This window comes from Zootoca vivipara, chromosome 13 (genome assembly GCF_963506605.1).
Source record: "Zootoca vivipara chromosome 13, rZooViv1.1, whole genome shotgun sequence".
NCBI classification, from domain to species: Eukaryota; Metazoa; Chordata; class Lepidosauria; order Squamata; family Lacertidae; genus Zootoca; species Zootoca vivipara.
In genome coordinates, this window is record NC_083288.1 from 14579759 (window position 1) to 14601562 (window position 21804).

The following is a 21804-nucleotide window of genomic DNA, read 5'->3' on the forward strand; positions in this document are numbered from 1 at the left end:
GTCTGCTGATCTATAAGCATGCTTTCCTGTTGTCATGTACCGAGGTGAATGAAGATCTTCCCGCATGTTTTCAACAGCATTTTAGAGAGCTGGATGAGCTTCTTTAAACACAGCACTGCTGGGTCAAGCCAAGGACCTGTCTAACTTCATAACTCTGTTTCCAGCAGTTCAAGGGGGTCTTAGATTTTTCTAGTGGCTGTCAGAAAGCTTTCAAGGGCAGGAAAGCAACAGCTTTCTCCTGTTTTTCTCCGGCAGAGGTATACTATCTGTGAACATGGAAGTTCTATTTAGCTGTCATGGTGATTGTATTTGTCTAACCTGCTGTTACTTTTTAAGCTGTTAAATCTAATGGCCATCATTACATCTCCTGGCAGCGAATTTTCTTAAGTTATTTCATGCATTGCACAATTACCTTTATCTGTTCAGAATTTACTGTCTGTCAAGTTCACTGAGTAACTGGTGCTGTTGGTTTGTAGGGTTATGAACGTAAACAAAAAACCCACTCCCCTCATTCCCTTGATAATTGAATGAACCCTCTGATATCTGCCTTCAGAGTTATTCCCCCCCCCCCAAAAAGCCCCATGCACTCCGGTCCGATGATCGTTTGTAGTATACTTTAAATTAAAAATTGAAGGGGAAACTCTGGTTTATAAATGGGGTTCAGTGGGGAGTATTTGGGTCCTACAGCATAGCTGTAAATCCTAAGGGTTTGAGTTTTACATCGCCAACTACCACCATGTGAGTGACACATGTGTTACACATTAACTGTGACACAAGAATCTGTTTCCCCTGGGATTTAAAGAGTTTTAGGGGCTACAGTCCTAACCTCACTTACCTGGGAGTAAACTGCATTGAATTAAATTACACCGGAGTTGACATAGTTAGGATTGCAGCCTTGGTCCTGATTATTTTGCCTGCTGTGCTGTTGGTTGATTTTTGGAGGCGTTAATTTGTTACGTTTGAAAATTTTATTACTGCTATATGGTGGGTGTTTTTTTTTAATGAACCCCGCCTTGGTGAATCCATATGGATGAAGGGAGGGCTATGGATATTTTTCATAAACAAACAAACTGAAAATAAGTCCAGTTCTCTGGGCACTTTGCAAAACTTAAAAAAAAAACAACTTTTTACAGCTTCAATAAAGCTTCCATTTCAATATCAAAATGTTCAAAAAGCTGCAGCATTGATCCTCAGGCAGAATATTTTCTTGAAAACCTCCAGAGAAAGAAATTGCACAAGAAACTTATATTCTACAGTAAAGTTTAAGAAGCTTTTCCTTATGTTCCCTCTAGTTTTGTCTCCTCACATTTTTCTACCAAGGCGCATTTCTCTCCTCTAAATGCACACAGAAAACCTGCTTATACTTTTCTACTGTTGGACCTGTGTTGCAGCACATCCTCAGATCAGAAAGGTGCCTGCAGGCCTTTCAACAAAATGCGGTCTTTTCCAAGGCTAGAATCAAGCAATGATGTTGTTTCCTTGAAGGACAGAGGCACCATGCACCAATGGTGTGCCAGACAGCTGTATCCCACTGGTTGACCAGAGACGAACAGGCTTGGAATTATTTGAATCAATACAAGAACCTGTCAATCTTTTTTTAACCAGGTGTGATAGTGCAATTGGGGCACACTGCTAAAGCAATCCTTCTTTCATAGCATATTCAATTTACGGGTAGCGGGGAGGAGAGAGAGCACATTTGAATGTTTCTTATCATAGCTCCTTTCCCTTTCAATCCATGCATATACCTGCTATTTTGCTTCCTTGGCCCTGTCTCTCTAAATCAGCTTTCCCCGGCTCAGTGCTCTCCAGGTGATTTTGGATCCCACTTAGCCCCAGCCAGCATGACCAATGGTCAGGGACAGTGGGAGTTGTAGTCAAAAACATCTGTAGGGTACCAGGTCAGCCTGGTTGCTCAGTTGGTTAGATCATGGTGCTGATAATGCCAAGGTTTGCAAGTTCAATCCCTGTATGGGACAGTTGCATATTCCTCAATTGCAGGGGCTTGGACTAAGATGATCCTCAGGGTCCCTTACAACTCTACAATTCTATGTTTTCCGCTGTCACTTTCCAAACAGGTTGGGGAAGCCTGATCTATAGATTTATAGGTTCCTTGTTCTGCCTTTGTCCGAGTGAAAACATTTCCTGACTGTTGCAAGTCGTGCAGTGTGTGGAACCAAGCAGTGTTCAGTTCAGGCTGCGCAAGCTCATTCAGAGCAAAGCTTGTGTGATTTAATAGGAGTGAACATACTTGTCTGGGGCACACAACCTGAAGATGTGGACCCAGACCATGTATTTATTTACTCATGTTCTCTGTGCACCCTCAGCCATTGTTTGGCTGTAATGGGAGTTCTAAGGTGTCTTTCACCTTGGCCTGTGCAGTTTGGAGGGAACTTGTTAGAGTCTGGAATCTGAATTTCAAGGGCTTGAGGTCCATGTATTTGTGGTCCTCTTCCCCTGAGCTTTCTGACTTTATTGATGTAGATTGGTTCTGTGCAGCCTTGTCAAAGAGCCGATCACCTGGCTGCCTGTGTGACAAGTAATTTTCCTCCAGGCAACTGGGGAGTTAACCCTACCGTACTCTTTTCTCCTTTCGACCAAATACGTGCAGACTGTTTTTGTGGACTGGTTTGCAGGGCTGGCTTTTGTAGTCCGGGATGCTTTCAATTAAATTCAACAGGCAGCACACCATACTTGCAGGTGAATCAATATGGTTAAAAAGCAAATGGGGGTCAATTTCTAACACAGAGAACATCCTATCTTGAAAACAAAACAAAAAACAACAAGCCCATTTCCCTCAGTGCTTATATTCTTAGTTTGAAAGTTTTCCTTTTTAAAGAACAATACCTTGAGTAACTTCTATCAAAATTGTTGTTTAGTCGTGTCCGACTCTTCGTGACCCCATGGACCAGAGCACGCCAGGCACTCCTGCCTTCCACTGCCTCCCGCAGTTTGGTCAGACTTGTGTTTGTAGCTTCAAGAACACTGTCCAACCATCTCGTCCTCTGTCGTCCCCTTCTCCTTGTGCCCTCAATCTTTCCCAACATCAGGGTCTTTTCCAGGGAGTCTTCTCTTCTCATGAGGTGGCCAAAGTATTGGAGCCTCAGCTTCAGGATCTGTCCTTCCAGTGAGCACTCAGGGCTGATTTCCTTCAGAATGGATAGGTTTGATCTTCTTGCAGTCCATGGGACTCTCAAGAGTCTCCTCCAGCACCATAATCAAAATTAGTAACAGAATAAAAATGCTTTCAGAACCAGGAACCACCTATAACTCTATCATGCAATTTGCTATTTGTTTGTCCTCCTTTCTATCTGTTTTTCCTTCTTCACTTTTTGTCTTTTCCTTTTTCCTGCTTTCTGTCAACAATTAGTGTAGTTATATTCCATGAATTAAATAGAAACTGCGAACAAAATCTGTAACAGATTTAATAAAAGTTCTATGCCTGTGCAGATCTCTCCAGCAGTTCTATTGGTAAGTAGGGCACTTAAATTTTGTTCATTGACAGAAGACATACTTTGCATGCATGTAGTAGCAGTTTCAGTTACTGATGTTATTGGTTTAAGGAGTTGTGGGAGAGAACCACTACCTTAGAATCTGGGGGATTCCTGCCTTATCCCAACCTTTCAAAATCACTGGAGTAGCTTTGTAACTACATACACAAATTTATCTTTAATAAGGTGAAGAAACTTAAGTTGCATTGATTTCAGTGTGTCGAAGCATGACTTACCCTGAATTGAACCATGTGTAAACAGATAAATATGCTTGGTTCCAAAACTCAATCCGTTCTGGAAGTCCGTTTGACTTCCAAAATGTTCGCAAACCAAGGCGTGGCTTCTGATTGGCTGATTGGCCCCAGAAACAATGCCGACAGCCAAAACGGATGTTCAGCTTCTGAAAATTTTTCGGATACCAGAACACTTACTTCTAGGTTTGTGGCGTTCGGGAGCTGATTTATTTGGGAGTCAAGCTGTTCGGGAACCAAGGTGCCACTGTACTGACATGGAGAGGGATTAAGACCGGCCGCCAAATCAGTGTTTAGCTCGCTGATCTGTACATACAGATGGCAGGTCTGTGAAATCTGACTGAAGTGGACTTAACAACAGCGCATAACCTGGTGGTGGCCATGGATAAAACATTCTGACTGTTGCAGGAAGATGAGCCTCGGGTCCCTTCCAACTCTGCGATTCTGTGAGCCCACGATTCATCAGTCTTAGATTGCTAACCCAAATAGTGTCAATCTCTATCCTCAGGCTATTCAGGCTCCCAGTAGTTTTAGTAAGCTGGTTGCAGCCTTTGCAGTGACTCTAATTTACTTGCTTAGAACATGACGATCTGAGAGCTGGAGGTAAATCCGTCACCCAGCAGGGGTGGCAGAGGAAAAACGCCAAGTCTTCTGTGGTAGCTGTAACTTAGATGTAATTGAGTAGGATGACACACTTGTCCTGAGGCTGTATTTGTCTCCAGCCTACACAGGCCGGGCATATTCTTTTTGGAAGGGGATGCCTGAGGAGTGAAGGTTGTAACTCCTCTACCCTTTGCTGCGGTCTTTGATACAACTTGTAGTGAAAAAAAATGGCTTCACTAGGGTACATTTTCAATAGCAAAATGTTCCAGCTTTATAGTTCTTTCACGCCTGGAGCTTAATTTCCAGACGGGCCTCAACTCTCAGCACTTGTTTTCCCTGCTGACAAGTAAAAACTATACATTGATCATTCCCACCTATTAGCAGGGTTAACATTCTGAAACAGTATCCACCTGTGGGACAAATAATTTAACCGGGTTTAAGGTAGAGGTAAAAAACAAAAACAGAACATTGATTGACAAAATTATTTCTGGTGCCACAGTTGCAGCACGTTGGGGACAGGATACTTGTTTTAAAAGAAATAAAAACTCATCCTGGCTTCATCACATGCTCAGAACAAAGGTGGACAGGTAGACCTAGAATAAGGCTGGAGACCTTAAGTTTGTGTGTTACCGTGTTTCTCATATTATAAGACATGTCTTATATTTATTTTTTCCTCAAAAAAACACACTATGGCTTATTTTTAAGGGATGTCTCATTTTTTTCCTCCTCCTCCTGCCGCGGCCGGCATTGCTGCTGCGCCTATCACTATGTCTTATTTTCGGGGTATGGCTTATATTCCTTGAATGCTTAAAAATCCTGCTATGTCTTATTTTATGGGTATGTCTTAAAATATGAGAAACAGGGTAGTGGGGGGAGCACAGGGAGAGAACTGAATGGCCCCTGCAGCAACACATTGCCCAGACTGTGAGGTTAGCTGGTTTGTGAAGCTTCTTAATATTTCTAAACAACTGGTTGGCCCGTCACCATCACTTCTAGGGCTAAGAGGATCATGGGCTGCTGTGGAGATCTCACAGCTGGAATGACCTGTAGTTCTTTCCCTGGACAGCAATCCAGGTACCATAGGGAGCCTTAGACATTTCCCCCCGCACCGCTTCTCTAGACAGGATGATGAGTAGTACGAATTGTGGTTGCCAATCAGCCAGGATGCTTCCCCAACCATCATTTCTGTGTTCTGCTAGACCAGGGGTAGGCAACCTCAGGCCCGTGGACCGGATGAGGCCCAATTGCCTTCTCAATCCGTCCCACGGATGGTCTGGGAATCAGCGTGTTTTTACATGAGTAGAATGTGTCCTTTTATTTAAGATGCATCTCTGGGCTATTTGTGGGGCCTGCCTGGTGTTTTTACATGAGTAGAATGTGTGCTTTTATTTAAAATGCATCTCTGGGTTATTTGTGGGGCATAGGAATTCGTTCATTCCCCCCCCCCAAAAAAAATATAGTCCGGCCCACCACATGGTATGAGGGACGGTGGACCGGCCCACAGCTGGAAAAGGTTTCTGACCCCTGTGTTAGACAACCTCTACTGGGGTCCACAAAACCAAGGAACTCCTCATCCTGCCAGATTTTGACAGGTTCTGACCATAAGCTGCAGTGGCAAGTAGTTTTTAAATCGAAAGTTGCCGATCTGAAGCACTGAGCCAGCTCCTCCTCTGTGTGTTTCCCTTCTGCAGCGTCAAGTCCAGATCTGGCTCCAAACACACCTTAAGAAATGAGTCACTCTGGCTTCCTTGTGCAGAACAAACTGTATGGCGCTCTTTTTAAGAAGTGTTTCTAATTGACAGCTTTTTCTTTTTTCTTAATTTAATTGTTTTCTGAATTTCTGAAATTTTAACAAATGTAACAACACATACAGTAATTGACTTCCCACTCTTACCTCCATGGTGTTTTTATTCCCACCCTTTTTTCCTACTGCATTATGAAACATACTTTTACCTATGTACATATTTCCTCTTTTACAATTACCTTTTCCATTTCCCTTACGCCGCTCATATTTCATATCCGGCCCGCGATTTCATTTGACTATAATACTTTATCAGGTAATCCAAAAGGGGGCTCCACTCGTCAATAAGAAGTTTTGTTGCTTTGGTCTATTAAAATTAAAATGGACGGTGTGGAAATGGAAAAATTGACAGCAAGACTAAGAGTTCTAATTGACAGCTTTTTCAACTTCCAACCCGCCAACACAGGAAGTCCCAAAAAGAGATGTTCTCAAGCTTGAGGAGCTGACATTATGCTGGCTTGATAGGATGCCAGACTAGCAGTGGCAGTGAATAGTTCCAACAGTGATCAGGACAGTGCCTTTTATATGGTGCTGTACACAACAGAGCTCTCATAATAGATACTCATAAATGGCTCCATCCTGGAAGCAACCCAGCTGTGTGAGTGGGTGGAGCAGCAGAGCAACCAGTTATTTAGCTAGAGGTGTGGTGGAATCTGCATCTGTAGAGATCATTAAGAGCCATTAAACAAGTGTTTGGCTGGATTTGTTTTCAGTGGCATCGAATCCTGTGGCAGGAGTAACCGGAGAACCTTTTGCAGTTACTTCTAGCTGCCTATCGGAGGGTTTCCATAAGTGTAAGAGGGATGTACAGTCCTTTGACAATGGTAGCTGTATTTAGCTGTACTGTATTCATGCTTCAGCCTCAAGGACGCGGGTGGCACTGTCAGGCCCGTCCTAGCCATAGAGGCTAGTGGTGCAGTGAACCACGGTGCTGGGCGCTGGAGGGCGCTGGAAGAGCGCCAAGTGAGCGCAGGGTTCCGGTGATCTGACCAGGACTGTGCTCCATGAGCTGAGAGGCTGCGCAGCGTCTCTCTCCTTCTCCGAGGACTCCGCGCTGCGCCTCCTTCTCGTTTCCCCAGCACTGGGTTCCGCTCAGTTGAGCTTCGCCACCAGCGCGCACACAGCGCCCAAGCAGCTCTTGCTGGTCCCGCGGTGTGCGCGCTGGTGGCGAAGCTTGACTGAACGGAACCCAACGCTGGGGAAACGAGGAGGCGCAGCGCAGAGTCCTCGGAGGTGGCCTCCCGCTGCTGCCGCGGTCCGCTTGGCACTCCCAGGCCCTTGGAGAGGCTCTGGAGGGGCGCGCTGGAGGGACCTAGCTCCAGGGCGCTGGATGGGCTTAAGACGGCCCTGGGCACTGTGGTCTAAACCACTGAGCCTCTTGGGCTTGCCGACCAGAAGGTCAGTGGTTCAAATCGGTCCCAGCTCCTGCCAACCTAGCAGTTTGAAAGCACACCCAAAAGTGCAAGTAGATAAACAGGTACCGCTCCGGCGGGAAGGTAAAACGCCGGCTCCCTCGGCCTGTAAAGCGAGATGAGCGCCACAACCCCAGAGTCGTCTGCGACTGGACTTAACTGTCAGGGGTCCTTTACCTCTTTTTTAATGCTTCAGCCTCAGGGAAGTGGGCTTGATTGAACGCACTTGACTCATCCGTCCAACTTGATGGCTTTGTGGTTCAGTAATTGAGCACAGCAGTCCTTTAAACTTAGCTCTGTTATGACCCAAGCCTCTGGTACAGTGTTTCCCAAACTTGAGTCTCCATCTGTTTTGGGACTTGTTGTTGTTTAGTCGTTTAGTCGTGTCCGACTCTTCATGACCCCTTGGACCATAGCACGCCAGGCACTCCTGTCTTCCACTGCCTCCCGCAGTTTGGTCAAACTCATGTTCATGATCCCCTTCATGGATCAATGCCTTGTCGTGGCGAAGGGGCTTGAATAACTCATAGAAGCTATGAGCTATGCCATGCAGGGCCACCCAAGATGGACAGGTCATAGTGGAGAGTTTTGACTAAACGTGATCCACCTGGAGAAGGAACTGGCAAGCCACTCCAGTATCCCTGCCAAGAAAACTCCATGGACAAAGACAACAGGCATATAAAAGTTTTGGGACTACAACTCCCATAATCCCTACCTAGCAGGATTAGGTATGATGGTAAATGTAGTCCAAAAACATCTGGAGACCCAAGTTTGGGAAACACTGCTCTAGTACAAGGATGGCTAGCCCTGCGGCCCTGCAGATGCTGTTGGTCTCCAACTGTCATCGGCCCCAGCTAGGATGGTTGTTGGCCAGGGATGATGGGACTTGTTGTCCAGCAACATCCAGAGGACCACAGGCTAGCTACCCAGATACCAGAAGCATACTTCTTTGTAAAAGACCGGCTTTTCTTATGTCCACCACTGTGTGCAAGGCCGCTTGGAAAAGACCTTGAAATTAAAACTCAACACCTTTGGCATTCCTGTGCAGTTGCACTGCACCTCTGGGGTGAAGGGAAAGCGTTGCTAGGAAGTGGGCAAATGTTGCTAGGTTTGTGCATGCTCTATCTTGTGACAAGCTCCTTTGATGGCATGCCTGCCAGCAATATGAAGTGTGCAAACCTAGCAACAGATTCTTTCCCCCTCACTCTGTGTGTCCCAATACAGCTGTATCCAAATGCAGTGGCTGATCTCTCTTTATTTGGTATTAGCCACTCTTTTCTCTGCAAAAGACTAGGGTTGAGCGATATATCGTCCAAAAGCAGTTTAAAGTCCACACTGTTTTTGATATAGGTTTCATAATTTTTGACCTGGCAATATATTGTGAATTTTATGTTTGTGTGTGCTATGCAAAAATCATAATGCGGGGCAAACTGTGAAGCCAGTGCTTCTATATACAGTGGTGCCTCGACTTACGAATTTAATCCGTTCCGAAGGCACCTTCGTAGGTCGAAAAAATTGTAAGTCGAAAAACGCCATTGGAAACGCCAATTCCCTTAGGAATGCATTGGAAACGGAAAAATTTGTAAGTCAAAGCAACCCTATCTAAAAATCCGTGTCGAAAAATCCCTATCTAAAACCTTCGCAGTTTCCTTTCGGATGCCGAGACGTTCGTAAGCGCGCGGCCATTAGCCCTATTCGTAAGTCGAAACATTCAGTTGTCGAGTCGTTTGTAAGTCGAGGTACCTCTGTAGCTCCATCCTTATTGTGATATATAAGTATATCACGCTGTGTGTTTTTTTAAAAAAGGTAAAGGACCCCTGACAGTTAAGTCCAGTCGCAGACGACTCTGGGGCATAGCTGCCAAGTCTCCTGTTTTCCCTGGGAAATCCCCGTTTTCCAGCTGTTCCTAGCTGAAAAAACAGATTTTTTTGCTTTCCCCCCGGTTTATTCTGGCGCGGCGGCCATTTTGGAACTGGGCGGAGCATGCTCAGAAGCGACTTTTGATGCTGCTCTGCCCAGTTCCAAAATGGCTGCAGTGCGACTTCTGGCGTGACGCCATTTTGGAACTGGGCAAAGCAGCATCAAAAGTCACTTCTGAGCATGCTCCGCCCAGTTCCAAAATGGCGGCAGCGCTACTTCCGGTCTGCTATTTCCGGCCCGGTCCCTTATTTCTCTGACAGCAACTTGGCAGGTATGCTCTGGGGTTGCGGCGCTCATCTCGCTTTACAGGCTGAGGGATGTGGCCAGCATGACTAAGCCGCTTCTGGCGCAACGGAACACCGAAACCAGAGCAGCACACGGAAACGCAATTTACCTTCCTGCCACAGAGATACCTATTTATCTACTTGCCCTTTTTGGCATGCTTTTGAACTGCTATGTTGGCAGGAGCTGGGACCGAGCAACAGGAGCTCACCCCGTCGTAGGGATTCAAACCGCCGACCTTCTGATCGGCAAGCCCAAGAGGCTCAGTGGTTTAGTCCACAGCGCTACCCGCGTCCCTAGATCGCGATCTAGCTGGTGATAAATCATGATGTTGAAAACCAGATATCGGCCAGCCCTAGGAAATAATGTCATCGTTTTCTTCTGTTTTCATTGCTGTCTTTTGGACCATCTGAAAATACACTTTTGAACGCTGGTGGTGGTCTTTGGAAGACATGATTGTACTGCTCTCCAGTTGTACTGGAGACATATGGTAATTGTAATGCAGCCAATAAGACTTGGATGGAGGCACCATTTCCCATAGCGTACACCAGTAGTTTCCAACTCCTCTTTTGGTTGAAGAACCCATGCAATGTGTTGTTACATCCAGCATATACTCCCTCTCTGTGCCTCTTAAAAGTTTTTAAAAAATCACAGCTAAAACTGGTAGTAAGCAATTTATTTAAAAATATAAGGGGAAAGTCAAGTGCCTGGGCAGTGTAGATTGTAAAATTCAGTGGACGCTCTCCCACCTTGCCTAGAAAATCCTTAGAGAACTCTGGTTGAAAAAACATAAGTGTGCATGCACAGGTACTTTTGCGTCTCATCAAACAGACATTGCTGGTTTAAACTGCCAGGGGGGAAAAGAAACATATTCCATTCAATGGAGATGAAAGTGAAATGAGTGTCTACTCAGCAATCAGCCTTCAGCTCTTTGGGAAAAAAGAACATGTATTCTGTCTAGAAAGCTTCATGCTGATATGCACATTTATACACAATTTTGGGCACAGTGATCTTAAGATGTTCAAGGCAAAATGTTTGCAAAATATAGACATAGTCTATTTATATACAGTACTGCATTTACCACAGATTTGTGCTGAAAGTGGTTTACAAAAAAATAAACTTAAATACAATAATGCATGCATGGCCGCTGACTTGCGATGTCTCTCAAACAGGATTATCATTAGCCACATTTGTGAAGTATAGATCTGTCAGTGGGAATTAGATATGAGAGTAAGTGCAGCTGGCTGAAGAGCTTTTTGCTGAAGTGTGGTGTGCTTCACAAGCGGAACCTATGCAGTCAGAAGTAAGTGCCACTGACTGCTTATGACGGCTTGCAGTGACGCTGATCCTAATAAATTGGGTATTATTCTATGCACTTCTGGTTCCTCCTCCCCTCCTGTGTGAATATGCACAGCAGCTGACATTTTGGGGCTCTCCTTCAGGGCATGGCTATGGGAACTGTCACAACAACCTCTTGCACTTCAAAATTAATTTACCACTGTATCTGGCTGGCTAATGTTGGAAACAGATTCCTAGGCTTGGTATGAGATCCTTTAGGTTTTAACTATGAGAATGATTAGATTTCTAGAAATACAAGCCCAAGTCGCACAAGGAAAGCTTGCAGGACAAACAAGGAGCCACGCTAGGTAGGACACTGGAGATCTGAGACTGGATCAAGGGCGTAGCCAGGATCAAAACTAGGGGGGGGGGCAAGCCATGATCATTCAGGGGCGGGGCCACAAAGTGGGAACGTGGGCGGGGCTACAGGGCCAGCTGGCCTGACGACATCGTGGTGGCGGCAGCGGCGGCAGCGGCCACCTTGTGCTTCTGTGGCTGGCAATGGCGGCGGCTACCCTGCTTGGCTGGAGAGGACGGGAGGGTCGGGCAGGCAAGAGGGGGTGACAGGGTGGGCGAGGGCAAGGCAAGGCACGGCCGCAGTCACGACGGCTCCGAGGCGTTGCTGCATATCAGCATAATATTTCAACCATGTTGTGGGTTCAAGCCCCACCTTAGGAAAAAATTCCTGCATTGCAGGGGGTTGGACTAGATGACCCTTGTGGTCCCTTCCGACTACAATTCTATGATTCTATTGATATATTGCCATAGCATATGCATCATTCTGCTTTCTTGAATTGTCCTACTCCTAGGCATAGCAGCCAACTCCTAGAGGCCTAGGTGCCTCCCCCCCCCCAATTACTAGTAAATACCGTATGTGAAAGAGTCATCCCCCCATGTTGATGGGCTTTCTATGTGGGGCTTATCTGCCTCCCCCATATTTTATTAAGAATGGAAGAGGGAGGGAAGGAAGAAATAGAGAGAGGGATAACTCATATTTGTGGGTGCCTCTGGGTGACGCTGTGATGCTGGAACTCTGCAGCAAGAGGACGGGAGGGTCGGGCAGGCGAGAGGGGGTGGCAGGGCGGGTGAGGGCGAGGGAAGGCACGGCCGCAGTCACGACAGCTCCGAGGCGTTGCTGCATATCAGCATAATATTTCAACCATGTTGTGGGTTCAAGCCCCACCTTGGGGGAAAAATCCTGCATTGCAGGGGGTTGGACTAGATGACCCTTGTGGTCCCTTCCGACGACAATTCTATGATTCCATTGATATATTACCATAGCATATGCATCATTCTGCTTTCTTGAATTGTCCTACTCCTAGGCATAGCAGCCAAATCCTAGAGGCCTAGGTGCCTCTCCCCCCCCCAATTACTGGTAAATACCGTATTTGAAAGAGTCACCCCCCCATTTTGATGGGCTTTCTATGTGGGGCTTATCTGCCCCCCCCCCCAGTATTTTATTAAGGATGGAAGAGGGAGGGAAGGAAGGAATAATAGAGAGAGGGATACCTCATATTTGTGGGTGCCTCTGGGTGATGCTGTGAAGCTGGAACTCTGCAGCAAGAGGATGGGAGGGTCGGGCAGGGGAGAGGGGGTGGCAGGGCAGGCGAGGGCGAGGCAAGACAGGGTCGCAGTCTCGATGGCTCCGAGGCGTTGCTGCATATCAGCATAATATTTCAACCATTTTGTGGGTTCAAGCCCCACATTGGGGAAAAATTCCTGCATTGCAGGGGGTTGGACTAGATGACCCTTGTGGTCCCTTCCGACTACAATTCCATGATTCTATTGATATATTACCATAGCATATTCATGATTCTGCTTTCTTGAATTGTCCTAGGCATAGCAGCCAACTCCTAGAGGCCTAGGTGCCTCCCCCCCAAAAGAAATTACTGGTAAATACTGTATTTTAAAGAGTCCCCCCCCCATGTTGATGGGCTTTCTATGTGGGGCTTATCTGCCCCCCCCAGTATTTTATTGAGGATGGAAGAGGGAGGAAAGGAAGGAAGAAATAGAGAGAGGGATAACTCACATTTGTGGGTGCCTCTGGGTGACGCTGTGATGCTAGAACTCTGCAGCAAGAGGAAGATACCGGTACACCTGTACAGGAGCCTTGTAAGCAGCTTTCTCTCTGCTTGATTTACAGCAGGCACGTCCAACAGGTAGATTGTGATCTACCAGTAGATCACTGGATGTCTGTGGTAGATCACTGCTAGATCACTGGCACCCCTAAAAAAAGCTCACCCAAATTTTTCCTCCTCCCTAAAAAAAGCTGAACTATGACCTGAAGCCCTAAACAAAAATGGGCCTCTCTCCCTCCTAAAAGAAGCTCAACAAGTTTGACCTAAACCCCCCAAAACAGGGCTTCCCTTCCTTAAAAAAACTCAACAGCTTTGACCTGAACCCCCCAAAAGGGGGTAGATCACTCCCAGTTTTTAACTCTGTGAGTAGATCAGAGTCTCTTGGGAGGTGGCCACCCCTGATTTACAGTATACAGATGCAGGAGGAGGGGCAGACTGGAACACCAATGCTTTTTATAAACATCACTGTGTCTATCAAAGCTACAGCCCCCCCCCTTCTTATTCACTTCCTTTTAGCCTTGCAGGGCCACCTTAGTCAAATTGAATCCTCTGCACCCTCATTAAATCGCCAATAGAACTGTTAATGCGATCCCTGAATGCCCATTAACAACTCCCACTGAATAACAATAGGGTGAATAGGGTGGACCTTGCCTGAAGGGATATTCTGCTCCATTGTCTTAACTGCTTAAGTACTGGTAGCCACTTTGCTTTATTTATTTGATGTGTTTTTGTTACAGCTGTGTTCCCGCCCCCAGCAAGTGGAGAGCTGCTCTTGCTAAAGCAAAGCCCTTTCCACTTCAGTTTTTGGAGGGGCAAAGTATTGGTTATGGTCTGTAAAATACAATAATTTTTTGCTTCTAGGGGGGGGCAGCTGCCCCCTCCTGCCCCCCCTGTCTACACCCATGGACTGGATATCTCATGGCGGGGAAATTGCACCGAAAAAGTGTGGGATGAACTCACGATGAACAGAAAGACATGTAAACACTCAGCAAGCAAATCAGGATCAACGCTCATGGTCACATAGCCACCTTGTAAACAAATTGGAATGAATGCTCGGGGGGGGGGGGGAATGAAACACAGTCTGACTTTGTGCGAGCAAAAAAAAGCTGAATAAACAGGTCATCTGCAGGAGCCCTTAAACCACAGAGAGGCAGGTTCAAACACTGGGAGCCTGTTCTGCTTTGCATCACTGAAGACTTAGAACTTACTGTTGGGGGCGGAGAAGCTGCAAGTCTCAGGTTGCTGATTTTTGTGCGTGCCAAAGACCAGTATCTGACAGTAAGAGCTGTTCGGCAGTGGAATTTGCTGCCAAGGAGTGTGGTGGAGTCTCCTTCTTTGGAGGTCTTTAAGCAGAGGCTTGACAGGCATATGTCAAGAATGCTTTGATGGTGTTTCCTGCTTGGCAGGGGGTTGGACTGGATGGCCCTGGTGGTCTCTTCCAACTCTATGATTCTATGATTCTATGAGTATCTACATGGGAAGGTGCAATTGCATAATATTTTCAATAATATTTAGGGAGAAGGCTGAATGAATTGGCCTTTGCTCTTCCCCTCCCACCTGGTAAATAAAACCTTATAGGCATACACTAAATGGTTAAGGAGTTGTCCAAGGTTCTAAAAATACAGCCTCCTTGAGCTACCCAGAATTACTCTCCATAACTTTCCCCTTAAAAGTGTGTGTTGGTGTCCCCGAGGGAGCCTCCCCTCCCTTATCTACTTGTGCCCTGTCTATAAACCAGACCCGTTTCAGATTTATTTGTGCCATTCTGAATTCTCACTAGCATTTGTCACTGCCATGCACCTGCTTCACCTTTTCCCGCTTTATTCCCCCCCCCCTTTTGCGGCATTGTGTTTTATGGCATTATTAAGATTTAAAATAGAAAAAAGACCCCGGGTTATGGACTGTATTACGAGAGCTATAAAAGTGTGACCTCAGAGGATTATAAATGAGGTGACGAGGCCTCTCTTCCTGACAGCTTGCTTACTGTTTTCAGATTTACTGTCAAACCCAACGTGGTTTGGGAGTTGTAATTCCTACAATTGGCCTGTTGTTCAATGGGAGTGTGTGTTTAAGGTTAGTTGTAGCTAGAGAGCAAGGAAGAAGTGAATTATCCACCGTAGCAGAGAGCTTAGAAGGAAGAAACCAATTCTGATTGTGCAGAGAAAATATAACTGAATAGAATTCTACAGGATGTGTTGCTAGTGTGTGAAAACTGTCCAGATCCAAGGATCCTCAGGTACGCACCTCCAGTTGGTGGAAATGTCAGGTGCCATCTTGACACCCAGGCATCTATCTTCACTTGGTTGCAAGTGGCCGATAACAAAGTGCAAAATGCGCCTGGCGGATTTCGAACACTGCATCTATCCTCCACCCCAGTCTATAATGAAAAGACATATATCATATGTATCATATATCAGGCATGCAGCTCATTAATATTGTTTCATATATTTCAGGGCTTCCATCCTAGTGCCGAACAAACTTACAGGGCTAAGCCTCATTGTTGTTGTTTAGTTGTTTAGTCGTGCCCGACTCTTCGTGACCCCATGGACCATAGCACGCCAGGCACTCCTGTCTTGCACTGCCTCCCGCAGTTTGGTCAAACTCATGTTCGTAGCTTCGAGAACACTGACCAACCATCTCGTCCTTTGTCGTCCCCTTCTCCTAGTGCCCTCAATCTTTCCCAACATCAAGGTCTTTTCCAAGGATTCTTCTCTTCTCATGAGGTGGCCAAAGTATTGGAGCCTTCAGTCCTTCCAGTGAGCACTCAGGGCTGATTTCCTTAAGAATGGATAGGTTTGATCTTCTTGCAGTCCATGGGACTCTCAAGAGTCTCCTCCAGCACCATAATTCAAAAGCATCAATTCTTCAGCGATCAGCCTTCTTGATGGTCCAGCTCTCACTTCCATACATCACTACTGGGAAAACCATAGCTTTAACTATACGGACCTTTGTAGGCAAGGTAATGTCTCTGCTTTTTAAGATGCTGTCTAGGTTTGTCATTGCTTTTCTCCCAAGAAGAAGGCGTCTTTTAATTTCGTGACTGCTGTCACCATCTGCAGTGATCAAGGAGCCGAAGAAAGTAAAATCTCTCACTGCCTCCATTTCTTCCCCTTCTATTTGCCAGGAGGTGATGGGACCAGTGGCCATGATCTTGGTTTTTTTGATGTTGAGCTTCAGACCACATTTTGCGCTCTCCTCTTTCACCCTCATTAAAAGGTTCTTTAATTCCTCCTCACTTTCTGCCATCAAGGTTGTGTCATCTGCATATCTGAGGTTGTTGATATTTCTTCCGGCAATCTTAATTCCGGCTTGGGATTCATCTAGTCCAGCCTTTCGCATGATGAATTCTGCATATAAGTTAAATAAGCAGGGAGACAATATACAACCTTGTCGTACTCCTTTCCCAATTTTGAACCAATCAGTTGTTCCATATCCAGTTCTAACTGTAGCTTCTTGTCCCACATAGATATTTCTTAGGAGACAGATGAGGTGATCAGGCACTCCCATTTCTTTAAGAACTTGCCATAGTTTGCTGTGGTCGACACAGTCAAAGGCTTTTGCATAGTCAATGAAGCAGAAGTAGATGTTTTTCTGGCACTCTCTAGCTTTCTCCATAATCCAGCGCATGTTTGCTATTTGGTCTCTGGTTCCTTTGCCCTTTCGAAATCCAGCTTGCACTTCTGGGAGTTCTCGGTCCACATACTGCCTAAGCCTGCCTTGTAGAATTTTAAGCATAACCTTGCTAGCGTGTGAAATGAGGGCAATTGTGCGGTAGTTGGAAGCCTCATTGTAGTATAACACAAAAACCCTGTACTGTAGAGTGTTTCTGCCTAGTGTTCCAATTAACCAACCATGCCACTTACAGGACACTCCATTCCAGTCCTCCTCCCACCCAATTTTCCATCCTTTATCAATAGTCTGTCAGCTTTCCCTGCCCAGTGAGCGCACTCAATCGTCATTCATCTGCTTCAGGGGTTCTCCCCCTTAGGATATTCTTTTATAAATATTTTTTTTGTACTACTTCTGCAAGTCCATACTCATCTCTTCCCCATTCCCAAAATTGTATTTTATAGGGTTTTTTAAATTGCACAGCAAAAACACACACACGCCCTACTCCGGGGCAATACAGACAAAATTTGTACACACAGTACATATTTGGCCTGTAACGCAAATATTGTAGCAAAGAAAATTTAAGGAGAACCTAAGGCTGACTTTGTGCTCCACACTCACCTCTGAACTTCAGAAATGGAGCAAAAAAGTATTGGCTGTGCAAAATGAGATGCCGGATAAATTTCCCTTGGACTTTAAGCTCTTACATTGAAACTCCCTCGAACTTTGTGATCTCCCTTGAACTTCAAGCTCTTACACTGAAACTTGGTATGCACGGTTCATGACACAATTCTGCATTCAAAGTTTGAAGGCTGGCCTGATCTGTGGGACTGTTTTTAAGGGAGTGGCAGGAAATATATATTCATTGCAGGCACTTGTAAATGGTTCATCTTGCATAAATGACAAGGCTTCCCAGTTGGAAAGCCAGATAGAAAAGAACCCAATCAGACAGCAAACAATGTGATATAATTTTGTGTGCATGTTGTTGAGGGGGTATAACAGCGGATAGCTCAACCTTACTATGAAGTGATGCCTCTTCAACTATGTGATTTACCGTACTTGTCTGTTAGGCCGGGGAAATGGGAGACAAATACCCGAGCATGTTCAGATGCTTGGGTAAAAGGGAGCAGTGTTTTCCAGAGGCTTAGCACTTGGCAAAGTCACATAAAAGTGCAGAGTGAATATCGCAGGCTTGGTATCATGTTGCATTTTGTTTGTGTTGGGGTGAGAAACGGCTCTCTGTGCTTACACTGTTTCCTGACATGATCCAAGCAGCCCTTGCTTGGAAGTAGGGGTGCTTGAAAAGGTATTAATGCAAAGTGCTTTTTTGAGTTGTCCCAGAGTGTGACTTCTGACCTTCTTTTATTTCAAAGAGATTTAGACATCTGTCAAGGATCTCTTGCCATCCATCATCCGCATCCAGTGTCCCTTTTCCTCCCTCCCTCTCTCCCTCTCTCTCTCTCTCTCTCTCTCTCTCTCTCTCTCTCTCTCTCTCTCCCTCTCTTTCCAACCGCCTCCCCCTTACATTGCTGCTTGTTCTGACAGCTGCTGCTGGGAGATTTTCCTTTTTTATTTTAAAACCTGGGCCACTTAAGGTCTTGTTAGGGGACAGAAGTTTGTCTGCTTTAGTTGAGGATTTAAAAAGAAGAAAGAAACTTGCCTAAAGCATCTTGGCTGCCGTAGGCTCCTGCTCGGGAATGCAGTGAAACAGTCGTAAAGAGTGTGGCTGTAAGTGAGCCATGTGCAGAGTGATTTTGCCCTAACCGCTAAGTAACCACAATAGCTGTCTACACAGATGGGTGTCGCTCGTTTCTCATAGAATCATAAAGATCATAAAGTTGGAAGAGGATCATTGTGCCCAACCCCGCTACAATGCAGGAATATTCAGCTGCCCCCCTTACGGGGATCAAACCTGCAACTTTGCCATTACCAGCACCACACTCTAACCAACTGAACTATCTGACTTGGTTATACAGTGGTACCTCTACTTACGAATAACTCTACTTACGAATGTTTCTACTTACGAATGGAGCTCCGTCCGCCATCTTGGATGTGGTTTAGATAGGATTTTTTCTACTTACGAATTTTTAGATAGGGTTGCTTCTACTTACAAATTTTTCTCCCAATGCATTCCTATGGGATTTGACTTACAATTTTTTTCGACTTACAAATGTGCGTTCGGAACGCATTAAATTCGCAAGTATAAGGTACCACTGTAGTGTAGCTTCCAAGAAGCCTTGAGTTTCAGTATTGAACCTCAGAGCTGCTTGCTGCGACCTCACAGATAAATTACATTTCTTGTTCCTTTGTTTCTCTACATAGGCAGGGCTACATAGGCATGGTTGAGTTTGCCCTGCTGTGTATTCTGTGTACAGTACTTCACAAATTCCCGAAATGGAGGCTGACATTGGAAATATGGTTCAGGGCTGAGCCTCACTTGAGGTTCCATCTCAAATTATACCTGACATTAATCACATGCCATTGTTCCCTGACATATTATTTTCATATCTCAAGAAGCAGGCACAGGTATCATTTCCCTATGGACCAAATGCATCTCAGGGGGAGGAGTCTGTTCAGAGGAGAAAAATGGACAGAGAAGAAAGGGTCAAGATGTACTGGTCATCAGCTGGAGACTGCAGTATGGGCAGTTGGTTTAGAAAAGGACATACAGTCGTACCTTGGATCCCGAACGCCTTGCAAGTCAAACGTTTTGGCTCCCGAACGTTGCAAACCTGGAAGTGAGTGTTCCAGTTTGCGAACGTTCTTTGGAACCTGAACATCCAACGCAACTTCCGCAGCTTCTGATTGGAGCTTCCTGCAGCCAATCGGAAGCCGCACATTGGTTTCCAAACGTTTGGGAAGTCTTAACAGACTTCCAGAACGGATTCCGTTTGACTTCTGAGGTACCACTGTATGTGTATGTGGTTAATATTATATACAGTTTAAATCTAAGACACAGAGATGGTACTTCTAAAATTGCACAAGCCTTGCCATGATGAGAAGCTCTCCTCCTAAACCCATTGGCAAGACTCAATTTGTGGGCAAATCTCTTCCAGTCAGTTGTCCCCACAGAAAAAGTTTGTTGGAACGAGTGGCTGCGTGCACACAATACGTTTAAAGCATATTTTATGCCCCCCCCTCCCCAAAAAATCCTCAGAACTGTAGTTTGTTAATGGTGCAGGAAATTATAACTCTCTGGGGGATAAACTACAGTTCCCAGGATTCCTTCAGGGAGGGCATGTGCTTTAAATCATAGTATGTATGCACACAGCGCCTGGTTTTCCTTCTGAGTGTTATGCGAGGCACATACAAGGCAATGTAGCTCCAGAGAATGACCAATACCATGGTAATTATCACACCTAGAGTCCTCGTTATTAATTCTATTCATCTGTTTGGAGAGAATGACAGATTGCTGAATTGCAGTGCCTAATATTCCAGGAGGGACAAATGGGCACCGGAGAGATTAAGTGAATGAGATGAGCACATCCACAATATTTAATGGTTATTTAAAACTCTGTAACTGGAGCTGTGATGGTGGGCCAAGCTAATTTGAGTGGCCATGTATCCTTTTTTTAGAGAGCAGTGGCCTTTTGAAAGTATTTTGTCCAGATAACTTTCCAATTTTAATTTCTGCCAATATTAAAAATAACCTGGTCACCTGTGGGAAAGCAGTTAATGAAATATAGCCACCGGAAGCTCAGTAGCACACCATAGCACATCTACAGCTGGGTCAGAGGTTGTGTGAGACTTTGGCAGGGTGCAAGAGCTTGCTGATGTATGTTGAGTCTTGGAGCCTGTATACAGACAGTGCAGTTTTAACCAGTGCTGAATCTATTCCCATATTACTTTCCTCCACAAATTTCACTAGTGTGATAAAGTCTCATAGAAATTGATCATGCTATTTGCTTGCTTTAAACTCTTGTGCCATCTCATCTCAGAGATCTCAGAAACATCATTGCCACATCCTCTTCATATATAGTGGCGCCTCGCAAGACAAATTTAATTCGTTCCGCGAGTCAATTTGTTTTGCGGAAAATTCGTCTTGCGAATCACGGTTTCCCATAGGAATGCATTGAAATTTCTCTTTTTGTCCATAGGAACGCATTAATTAAATTTCAATGCATTCCTATGGGAAACCACAATTCGCAAGACGAATTTTTCGCAAAACGAATTCGTCTTGCGAGTCACCATCAGATTGCAAGACACATTCGTCTTGCGAGGTACCACTGTAATCGTATTATTATTATTATTATTATTATTATTATTATTATTATTATTGATTCCGTTTTATACATTTCAATAATTATACAATCATTTTAACATTTTGAAACTCGACTTCCTACTCCCCCTTTCTGCGGTTCCTTAAATTTATTTTTTTTATTTTCTGCATATTCCAAATTAATTTACGGTAATTTACTCATTTATTCATCTATTTTAAAAATATAATCTTATAAATCTGCAGGTTATTACAATAATCCTGCCAGTGCTCTTATCTGTTTACAATTGGTTTGTACCATTTCCATTATTTTATAAAAGGTTTGTTATCTTGATTTCTTATTCTTTTATTTCTTATTCTTCCGGTAAGTTTTGCCATTTCTGCATATTCCATAAGTTTTTGTACCCATTCTTCCTTTGCTGGGACTTCTTCTTTCCATTTTGGGGCAAGTGACATTCTTGCTGCTGTGGTCATATATGTGAATACATTTCTATATAGTTTGGGTAGTTCTGTCCCTATAATTCCCAAAAGGAAGGCTTCTAGATTTTTTACAAACATTATTTTAAACATCTTTTTCAATTCATTATATATCATTTCCCAGTAAGCTTTAACCTTACTACAAGACAACCACATATGATAAAAAGAACCTTCTTTCTCTTTACATTTCCAACACTTAATGTAATCATAAAATTGTAGACTTGGAAGTGACTCTGAGGGTCATCTAGGGCTAGGCCAACCCCATGCAATGCAGGAATCTCAACTAAAGCGTGCATAACAGAAGACCATCCGACCTCTGCTTAAAAACC

General features: G+C 44.8%; 1 protein-coding gene across 4 annotated transcripts in view; it reads left to right on the plus strand.

The window, feature by feature from the left end:
• ZNF385C (zinc finger protein 385C) overlaps positions 1 to 21804 on the plus strand; it is a 166324-nt gene that overhangs the window by 41555 nt on the left and 102965 nt on the right. The window lies entirely within an intron of this gene.